Source organism: Coenobita brevimanus, chromosome 4 (genome assembly GCF_032717465.1).
Source record: "Coenobita brevimanus isolate Jiangsu-jjx chromosome 4, ASM3271746v2, whole genome shotgun sequence".
Lineage (NCBI taxonomy): Eukaryota > Metazoa > Arthropoda > Malacostraca > Decapoda > Coenobitidae > Coenobita > Coenobita brevimanus.
The window spans coordinates 31586142-31596959 of NC_136957.1; positions in this window are offsets into that span (position 1 = coordinate 31586142).

Genomic DNA, 10818 nt, shown 5'->3' on the forward strand with positions numbered 1-10818 from the left:
TCGTTCGTTCGAAGATTTCCTGCACATACAGTGCAGGCCGGGCCATACATGAGCCCGGTCAGTGGGGTATGGGCTGATTAAAAAATAGTAAGTGGGGAGGACAGGACCTGGGGATTGCCCAGCACACACGTCCTGTCTCCTGACTGGCTTTGTGGTGTGTGTGCCCCCTCTTCCAGCTCACACCACCCTCTCATATATACCGTACTGAACAGTTACCTCCACTTCTAACAAGTACAGTAGGTGGTGTGTTTGATGAAATGTGGCACTACTGTGTTTGTTTACTTCGTAGTAATACTGAGTGAATGGACAGACCCGGCAGAACTTCCCCTCCGCTACAGTATCTAGTACCCACAAAAACATTGTTCTATCAAGGCATACTCTGTCTGCAAATACAAATGATTGCCACGTATGTATAGTGGAAGATAAAGAAAAAAAAATAATAATGGCAATGCCATTGGCTCCCATTGTTTCTCTGACAGGAGATGACTGTGAGCCGAGGTGGAACGGAGGGGAGGGGGAGGTGCAGGTGGTGGGAGCGTATGTGTCGAAACTTTGTATTTCGTTTAGAAAGATGAAGGGTGTGATTATACAGGTGTTCTGAGGTGATCTGTAACTCCGTATGCAATAAGTGTATATGATGAATGTTGGAGTCTTAATGTTCGTCAAATAATGTGGTGAACAACTATAGTTGAGCATAAATGTTAGGTGTGATGTCCGGTGTCTCGAAACGTGGTTCACCTGAGTCAAGTGAGTGTGCGACTCAAATGCTGAAACATAGTGAATCAGGGTGGCTGTAAATGATTTATGATTAAGCATGTGACACAACGGTCATGCAATGTTGTGCATCATCCAGCCTGTTTTATTGCGAGGAAAAACAATCATTATATCGCAGACCGTAGTAAGGTAGATGTCCTGTTCCATAGGATTATAGCTACTTTGAGTGTTGGACAGCTACTGGCTTTTTGTGTGAAAATGCTGTGCAGTCATCATACTGATGGATCACGCGGATGTAATGAGATACTGTATTTGCATAATGAATGCATATCTCTTATTATAACAGTTGAAATAACGGTGTTACTGATGTTCAGTCCACAAATGACGCCGTTTTCTTCGAGGTGCTGTGTCCTTAGTCTGGATAATTGTGACATCCACAAACATTTATTATCGTATATTATACACTCTTTTAAAAGGTCATGCATTAGATTTCATACAAGTATTACACATTCAGGCCTCCTTAGCTCGAGACGAATTTTACTATTTCATCTTGTCTACACTCACACACTGTTCATCCAGAGGAAGCAATATTTTCTTTATCATGCATGTCTGTCCGTTGTCTGCCATTATAACACAAGGTTTTAGTGTGTGGCCACGGCTACACAAAATATGTCGGTGGCGTGGTGATGCTGGGAGAGTGTAAAATTGCGTATAGTCTACGTGTGTTTGTGCAGGGAGTCTGGTAATACACTTCAGCGACTTATTCGCACTCATGCCAAGATAGCAGCCAAAGTCGAGGTTTTGGTGATTATACTGAGCATTGAACATTCTTTCACCTCCCTCCCTTTCTCTCTCTCTCTCTCTCTCTCTCTCTCTCTCTCTCTCACCAGACGCACTATACTATTTAATTGTGTGTGTACACTTAAACACTGTTCATCCAGAGGGAGCAATATTTCCCTTACCAACATCAAACATCACATAGGCTGGTGATGCCGCTACTTCCACCAGCCCACCTCCTCACTCACTCCTCCACAACAGTCCACTTCCACACACACCTTACTACCAAGCACTGTGGTCAAGCCCTCCCACCCTCTCTCTTCATGCAAGATTTCCTTCCTCTCCTAATACCCCGTCCCACTGACCAACCACTCCTCAAGTATAACCCCTTACTCACCAGATATTCTAATCTATTTTTAACTGCCTTGGGAATATCATTTTAAATGTTCAGCGTCATGAGACACGGCATCACAGATATCAGTAGTATCAAAATCTATTGTCGAACTTGAAGTTATTATGAATCTCTTATGATGGCTCTAAACAACCTGTAATGACATGTAATGACAATGAATGCCCCAGTCTGCCTCTTTGTATGTCTCTCTCTCTCTCTCTCACGCACATGCACACACACACACACACACACACACACACACACACACACACACACACACACACACACACACACACACACACACACACACACACAAATTCTGGCCCTTCCTCGTGTAATGGGTAACGAGACCTGATATTGACTTCCTTATCATATCGCATCGCTACGACGAGATTGCAGCCTTATCAATGACCTTGTGAAAATCTACTGGATGACGTGGGGTAACTTCAGAACCCGTGAGTATTTTGCGTAAAGTGCGGTGGTTGGGTTTGCCATCCAAGTGCCGGGCACCAATGTTGCTTACCGGTAACTTTACTTGGACGCTCCAGCAGCACCCTTTATCCTACCGTAGGTCCAGCTTATCCCTGGCTGTGTTATACTGTATATGCCTGTATGGTGACACTGTGCATATAACACTCCTTACTTAACGTATAAAATTGCATTATTCACTGCACTACTTTATCAGTTGAGAACGGGATCTCCTTCAGACTACTTGGAGGTGAAAGAATGCTCATTGCTCATTACAGTCACCAAAACCTCGACTTTGGCAACTATCTTGGCATGAGTGCCAATAAGTCGCTGAAGTGTATTACCAGACTCCCTGCACGTAGACTATACTCAATTTTACACTCTCCCAGCATCACCACGCCACTGACATATTTTGTGTAGCCATGGCCACACACTAAAACCTTGTGTTATAATGGCAGACAACGGACAGACATGCATGATAAAGAAAATATTGCTCCCTCTGGATGAACAGTGTGTGAGTGTAGACAAGATGAAATAGTAAAATTCGTCTCGAGCTAAGGAGGCCTGAATGTGTAATACTTGTATGAAATCTAATGTATGAATTTTTAAAAGTGTATAATATACGATAATCAATGTTTGTGGATGTTGTCACAATTATCCAGACTAAGGAAACAGCACCTCGAAGAAAACGTCATTTGTAGACTGAACATCAGTAACACCGTTATTTCAACTGTTATATTAAGAGATATGCATTCATTATGCAAATACAGCATCTCATACATCCGCGTGATCCATCAGTATGATGACTGCACAGCATTTTCACACAAAAAGCCAGTAGCTGTCCAACACTCAAAGTAGCTATAATCCCATGGAACAGAACATCTACTTATACTATGGTTTCCGAATATAATGATCGTTTTTCCTCACAATAAAACAGGTTGGATGATGCATAAAATAGCGTGACCGTTGTCACATGCTGAATCATTAATCATTTATGGCCACCCTGGTTCACAGCCACAAAAATGTTACAGCATTTGAGTCGCACACTCACTAGACTCAGGTGAACCACGTTTCGAGACACCGGACATCACACCTTCTAACATTTATGCTCAACTATAGTTGTTCACCACATTGTTTGACAAACATGACTCCAAAATTTATCCAATACATTTATTGCATACGGAGTTACAGATCACCTCAGGACATCGGTATAATCACACCCTTCATCTTTCTAAACGAAACACGACAAAGCTTCGATACATACACCCCCACCACCTGCCCCCCCTCCCTTCGTTCCACCTCGGCTCAGTCATCTCCTGTCAGAGAAACAATGGGAGCCAATGGCATTAACATTTTTTTTTTTTCTCTTTACTTTCCACTATACATACGTGGCAAGCACTTGTATTTGCAGACAGAATACGACTTTTTGTGGGTACTAGATACTGTAGCGGAGGGGAAGATCTGCCGGGTCTGCCCATTCATTTATTGACTGCGACGTAAACAAACACAGTGGTGCCACATTTCACCAAACACACCACTCGCTGTACTCGTTAGAAGACTGTACCTCTCCAGTCAATCCCTCCGTCTCATCCTCGCCCTCTCTCTCCCTCTCCCCCCCTCCACCTCACTCGCATACACTCTACCCCTTAGCCTAGTCAATCGCTCTCCTCCTCTCCACATGGCCAAACCAACTCAGTGTATTTCTCCTAACGCTTTTTATCACGTCCACATCCACACCACAGTGCTGCTTCACTTCACTTCATTTGTCAGTCTGTCTCTCTGTGTAACTCCACATGTTCCTCTCAAATGTCTCGCTTGACTTGTGTCCTTCCAACAAGGCATATATGCCTATCTCTATATACTTAGGCTGCTTTCCCCCCCCCCCAAAAAAAAAAAGAGGTAGCCGAGACAGGACGACACACTCCACCAATTCACTCATTCACAGACATATACTCGTATCTTAGCCCCAAGGAGAGAAAGGACAGATCTTCACCGAACTACACCGCACGAGGGTCAAATGCACAGTGTAATCAGTGACATCTACTGCAGGGCCCGACAGCAAAGCTGGTTTACCCCAGCCAGATCATAATGGACCCATCCCCTTCCCCACACCTGACCTGATCAGCTGACCAGACAAAATGCAGGAGATTATCTCCCCAGGGCCGCGTCACCGTTTATTCATTCACAGTTTCTCTGCAGTCATCCCTATCATGCACAGCCACTCTTCCTTGCTCTACAGACATCTCTCTTGCATCTAATGCACTCTTCATGCTGTCCATCCATCCTATCCATGGTCTTCCTCTCAGTCTTACCGCACACCTCTCACATCCGATCCATTTATTTTTTTCATCAATTGCTCTTCATCCATTATCTCCTTATGTCCATAAACCATTACAACACTTTCTGCTCAATCGATCGGCCATCTCTCGTAACTCCAGTTTTCCTTCGCACTTCATCATTTCTCACTCGATCCATATGCGTCACTCCAAACATATGCTTCAGACATCTCATCTCCATTACATTCAAACTCTTCCTCTCTCCTACACCAGTATTCCATGTTTCAGCCCCATATAATGCAGTCGGTACCACTACACTGTCATACAGCCTTCTCTTTACATCCATTCTAAGCGAACGATATCTACAGTAAACACTTTTTTCATTCCTTCCAGCAGCTTTTCTGTTTCATTCATTCTAACCTTCACCTCTACACCTCTTATTCCGTACACAGCAACACGTTGCCTTGAATAATTAAAACACTCTACCTTCTCAAGCAACTCATCATTCAAAACTACATTAATCATCCTACAGTCTACCAACCTCGTACTATTCATCACCCTACTCTTATTCTCATTTATTTTCTATTTCCTCCTTTCACTCACCCTTCCAAACTCCTCTACCAACTGTCTCGGTCTCTCTTCCGAATCAACCACCAGTGCAGTATCATCCTCAAACAGCAGTTGATTCAGATTCCACTCTCTAACATCAGCATTCACCAGAATCAAACCTCCACCTAACACTCGCATTCACCTCCCTTACAGCGCCAGCCATATAGATATTAAACAACCAAGGTAACATCACACATCCCTGCTGCAGCCCCACACATCCCTGGTGCAGCCCCACACTCATGGGAAACCTATCTATCTATCTATCTATCTATCTATAGCCCGACGCCCTAATCCCGCAAAGGGTGGCCGCAGACAAAACGCCTCCAAGTCACTCTGTCACCCACCATTTGACTACCCTCCCCCCAACTCACCCCCCCCTCCCTCATATACCTCTCAACTCCATCCCTCCACCTCATCCTCGGTCTACCCCTCCCTCTCCCTCCCTCCACCTCACCTACATACACCCTCTTAGTCAGTCTTTCATTCTCCATTCTCTCCACATGTCCAAACCACCTCAGTGTATTTCTCCTAATCTTTTCAACCACATCCACATCTACCCCACAACGTTCCTTCACTTCTTCATTCGTCAACCTGTCCCTCCACGTCACTCCACATGCTCCTCTCAAGTAACTCATTTCCACTGCTCTCACTCTTGACTTGTTCCCCTCTTGCAAGGTCCACGCCTCGCTTCCATACGTCAGGGTAGGGATCACAATACCATCATGCAGTGACTTCTTAACTTCCATACTCACCTCCCTATTTCTCATCACTGCTTTCAGTGTACCAACAACCTTTCTTCCCTGCTGTGCCCTTTCACGTACTTCATCCCCCAAAGTTCCATCCTTACTCATCACACTACCCCAGTACTTGAATGCACTCACATTCTCCATATCCTCACCATCCAACCTCACTGCACACTCTGTGACTTCATTCCTCTCAAACACCATAACTTTACTTTTGTTTACATTAACTTTCAGCTTCCTCCTCCTACACACTGTCCCAAATTCATTCACCAAACCTTGCAACTCCCATTCATCTTCACTCAACAATACTGTATCATCAGCAAACAGCAACACCGGAAGCTTCCAAATCTCACCCTCATTCATTAGGGCCAGCCCCACATCCACTGCCCTACCTTGCACCTCCTTTACAACCCCATCCATATATATATTAAACAGCCATGGAGACATCACACACCCCTGTTTCAGTCCCACATTGAGATCAAAGAACTCACTCAGCTCACCATCCACTCGCACCGTAGCCCTAGCTCCCTCGTACATACTCTTCACAGCACTCAACAATTTCCCCTCCACTCCATATATTCTTAATACCTTCCACATACCTTGCCTATCTATTCTGTCATAAGCTTTCTCCAAGTCCATGAAGGCAGCATACACTTTCCTTCCCTTCTCTAGATACTTCTCCACTAAACATCTTAGAACAAATATCTGATCTCCACACCCTTTTCCCTTCCTAAATCCCCCTTGTTCTTCTCCAACTAGCTCCTCTGTCATATGCCTAACCCTATCAATGAGTATTCTACCATATATTTTACCAGTCACACTAAGAAGGCAAATACCCCTATGGTTACCACATACTTCTCTCCCCTTTTCCTTTGTACAGAGGAATAATTATACCTGATTTCCAGTCCTCTGGAACCCTTCCCTCTTCCCAAGTCAATCTACACACCTTCCATATCCACTCCACAACAATCTCACCCCCATACCTAAGCATTTCACCACACACTCCATCAATTCCTGGGGCCTTTCCCAGCTTACTCTTCTTCATCGCTTCCACTACTTCCGACCTACTGATCTCTTCCTCCCTCCTCTCATCTCTTCTTCTCCCAGCCATTCCCCAACCACTTATACTCACACTGCTCTCACTCTCTACATTCAACAAATCCTCAAAGTGCTCCTTCCATCTCCTCAATTTCTCTCTCTTCTCCACCAACAATCTATTATTCCTATCTTTCACTCCACTACTATTTCCCCTTTCACACTGCCTTACTTTCTTCATGGGAAACCAGTCATTTAAAATATTTTGCACTCCTGCACATGCATTACTATTTACATAACTTTTCCTTTTAACAACCTACCAGCTACCCATACAGTCTCAAAACAGTCCACAAAGCTTCCCTATCAATTCTGTCATACACTTTCTGTAAAACCATGAATGCCCAAAACACATCCTTACCTTTTGCCAAATACTTTTCACACACCTGTCTCACAGCAAATGCGTGATCCACACATCCCCTCCCTCTCCTAATACAATACTGCTCATCACCAATCACTCCCTCTGTTCCCTCCCTAACTCCCTTAATCAACACTATACTATACACCTTACCTACAACACTCAAGAGTTATATCCCTAAAACTAGTACATTCATACCTATCACCCTTACCTTTATACAACAGAACCGCACATGCACTTGCCCAGTCAATCGGCACCATACTGCTCACAAAACACACATTAAGCCATCTTATTAACAACTCGGCAACAAGTGCTGCACCAACCTTCCAAACATTCCACAGTAAACCCATTCATACCTGCACCTTTCCCTGCTTTCAGTTCATTTACTGCCTCCTGCAGTTCCTCCATCGTGATCAAAGAATCTCTCGTCTCTCCCAACACATTTACTCCTTGCACCCTTCCATCTGCCACAGTCTCAGCTTCCTCTCCTCTACATTTAACAATCTTTCAACATACTCTGCCCTTCTCTTCCTTACTGCGTCCATCTCGGTTAATATCCTTCCATCCTCTGCTTTTACTCGCTCTTCCTTCCCAGACTCTCCATTTCGCACCTTCTGTACCTCCTTCCAAAACATTTTCATATTCTGTAGAAAATTCTCAGTCAGCCACCTACCCCACCTCTCATCTGTTGCCACTTTAGCATCATTCACAGCCCTTCTCACCCTGTTCTTCTTTTCCATATACCTCTCATACAGTATGACACCTCATCCTTCCTTTGAAGCCACACTTCATATGCATGTCTCTTCTCATCTACTGCCATACTTAACTTCCTTGCACCACCATTCACTTCCCTTTCTTACACGACCACCCACTCGTCTCACACCACACACTTTACCGTGTACCCCACCACAGCACCCTTAACTGCCATCCCTTCTCCAAACTGCCATTTTCCTGATCTTTCACTGTGTTCCACTCATCTTTAAACTTCTGATACTGTCATTTTCTCTTTTATCCAACTCACTTTCAGAACCTCCCTGCCACACTGAAATCTCCTGGCTCTCACTCAAGTCATACGTGTTCTCACCATTCCCTCCAGCAGACATACTTCCACCCTCCCCTCTCAAAACTCTCACATCTAACAATCTTCTCCCTGAACACAACCGCATAGTCCATCAACGCTCTATCAACAACTCTTCCACTCTCCTTTCTCACCCATGGATAATTACAGATATCTTTCTTCTCAAACAAGGTACTTCCAAATGTGGGAATTGTAGATATATTATATCATAGTCATCACCAAGGTATTGTAACAGCGAGTTATTTTGTAAGGATTTTATGAAAGGAGAAAATGTTCGTTATACTTGTCGTTGATGACAGGAGAAAGATAAAGATGATTCTGAGGTTTGATTGTAGTTAATTTTCTTCAAAGGTAATATCTCAAGAATAATATAGTGAGTGAGTCTTAAAGAGCATAATGAGATGAGAGCTGCTTGCTAACCAGCGTGCCTGCATTTCCCACCGTGCCTCTCCTTCTTCTGAAACCCCTTCCCTCATCTCTCTCCTAACTCCTTCTGCCCTGTCTCTCACATTTCCCTTGTATATGAGTGGTTGTGTCACGTGTAAGGCATGGTTGTGTGGAACTTTCCCGAGCCTGGGGACGTTCCGATCAAATGTTACATTGTGCTGTATGTGAAATTCCTAACTGAGAATGCAAACTCCATTTCCTCCAGCCCTCTAGCCTAGGCATGACTTTCATCTAACCTCTATTTAATATACACGTTACTAGCTATTTGTTATATTTTAGACTCCTGACATAGCTCAGTCATGCGTAGCTGGCGGACCTACGACAGCATGTAGCAACTAATTACATTCTACTCTATTAATACATGGTATTCATAACAGTATTGTAGAGACATAATAATACTGTAGAAATATAACACACTACGGTAATATATTGTACAGTATGTATAATGGAGTCAATACATGGTAGTAAAACTGAATATAGAATATTGTATAACATACTGTAGTAATATTGTGGCATAAATGTGTATGTACAACAGACATACGCAAATTTTTATGCAATGGTAATATTCCTTGGTTATTACATCGTATGAATATATACGATACTGGCTATTATGTAGTAAAATTGAACACACAATACTGTATAACATTGTAGTGATACAGTAGCTCAAATGTGCATGTACCACAGACATACACATATGCTTATGCACTGGTAAAATTGCGAGGACATTACATTACATATGGTGTTATGCCTATAGTAATGGCTAGTATAACACTCAACTTGTATGAGGATTAAGTGAAATACATAATTCTGGTAACACAGAATTGTAGGAACAGTGTAGTTACCTTGTATGAATGTATTTGTTACATAATCGCATGTTTTTAATTGAAGTAATATTGTAATTATTACATAATTTTTTAATTGAAGTATTATCTTGTTACATACTTGCAGTAATATTGTTGTGAATTGTAGTAACTGTAGCAATATTTTGTAGGTGTTGTAGTAACTGCAACATTATTGTACAGTCACATTGTGAATTGTAATAACTGTAGTATTATTGTAGATACTGTAGTAACTGCAACAATATTGTACAGTTACATTGTAGGTTACATTAATGTTGCGACATAATTGTGTGCACATGCATATAATTACACAATAATAACACAATAGCAATGTACAGCAATGAATCGTATTATGAATGAATCATATATAACGCTTGCTTTAGTAATATAACACAATATATTTAGGCTTTGTTTTGTTGCACGGTTATTATTGAAAATATTATGTAACCTCGTATTTTATTTTTTACAAAAATATATATACAGTATGTAACATTAACAATATACTCATTTGGTGTTCGTTTGCACCTATGGTGGACAGTGTATGTGTCAGCACTGTGTGGAAATCTTTGTCCTCAAGATTGTGTGAAAAAGGTAGTTCATTCTTGCTAACTTCACTCGTGTTGGCCATTTTTTTTTCTTCCGGATTTTCCTTGTACTTTTGTCAGTCCCACTAGATAGCTGTAATTAATAACTGTTTATTACTTTTTTAATCGCTTAATTACTGGGTTAATGTGATAGTATATTTTATTTGTCACCTAGCAAAGAGACTGTTGCCTAATTGTACATATGAAACACTTATTTTATATATGAATGCTATAGTAAATGAATGAATATATACAGTATATAATTGTAATTGTTAGTGCAAGTACTTAGTGATTGACAATCTGATAATTGAAGTAGGTACAGTATATGTACAGTCACTCATAAAAGAAAAGACCCCCCCCCTGCTTTAGAGGCAATATAACTCGGGGTATTCAGTGTTGGTAACAGTGTATTTGACGTCAGCCATATGGGGGGATGAGGAGG